Raw genomic sequence first — 1,206 nt, forward strand, 5'->3', positions numbered from 1 at the left:
TGCCATACTATCTGCTCCATATGCCAGTCTCACAAAATCTCTTGAAAGTAAACTTCACATAATTATAGACAAATTATCGTTCTGCTTGAGTGCATCTTCATGGAATGATGATCAAATTCATATGGCCACATTCTAATCAGGCATCTTTTCCGTTTGGGTTACCTAAAAGTCTTCTTAAGCAAGCGATACGAGTTTTATTGACACAAATTATAATTAGAACTACAGTAACTTTCCTTGTACTGTTTCTTAAAGAGTGTCATGTCCCAGGGCCTTCCGCATCTCCTGTGGCTTTCCATACTGAATGTGACTTATTTTTGCAAAGCCAGTACATACATACACATCAATCTTGCAGTGATAGAAGAAAAAACAATTACTATTTTTTCTATTCACTTGATCAGGAAATTAATCATTGTTACTTAGTATGTGAGTTAATGCACTGAGTGTAAAAAGGGAAAAATTAAGTAATTATCTCTTGAATTTGGAAGCCTGAAATTTTCTATGATTTTTTTTTTCATTTAATATAGTTTCCCCCTTAAAAATATACAGAAAATGAATTTTATCTTTCCAGAAAATCTTTGATAGAACCAGAATATATTTCGTGTTTTCACCTGTCAGTAAAGTGAATACACTTGACAACACATTTTCTGCCAGACCGTTACTTGAAAATTTATGCATGTTGAAGGGGTAAAATGGAAATGGCCTGTGAATGCATGCCTTAAATGTCTGTCTTTCTCTAAAAAAAGGTTATTCAGAAGCCTCCACAACCCCAAATTCGAGTCTTCGACTTGGCTTTGTATTTTCATCTTCCCACTGGCTTCGTTCATAAGCTTGAGGCATAATGGCATGTCATTTGCCTTATAAAAGATGGTTGGTCGAAACTTAACCACTACCATTAGTAACTTCATTTTACCAAAGAATGTCCTGTATTCATGATTATTGATATCTTCACAAACTAATAGGATATTTCATGATCATGAGGATTTTTGCACTGCTGAGAGATTAAAATAATGCACAGTTAAGCATTTTGATAAGAAAATTAGCATTTCAGTTAACAAAAATTTCAACATATAAAAAACAATACCGTTTTATCATGAAAATTATCTACTGCTCAGAGGCATCCCAAGACTCATATTACCCCCCCCCACCTTAAGGGTTGACTTGCCTTCCCCCCCCCCCCAAGGGTCCAACCCTCAAGATTTTTTCCCC

The sequence above is a fragment of the Penaeus monodon genome, chromosome 28 (assembly GCF_015228065.2).
Source record: "Penaeus monodon isolate SGIC_2016 chromosome 28, NSTDA_Pmon_1, whole genome shotgun sequence".
In the NCBI taxonomy this organism is placed as follows: Eukaryota; Metazoa; Arthropoda; class Malacostraca; order Decapoda; family Penaeidae; genus Penaeus; species Penaeus monodon.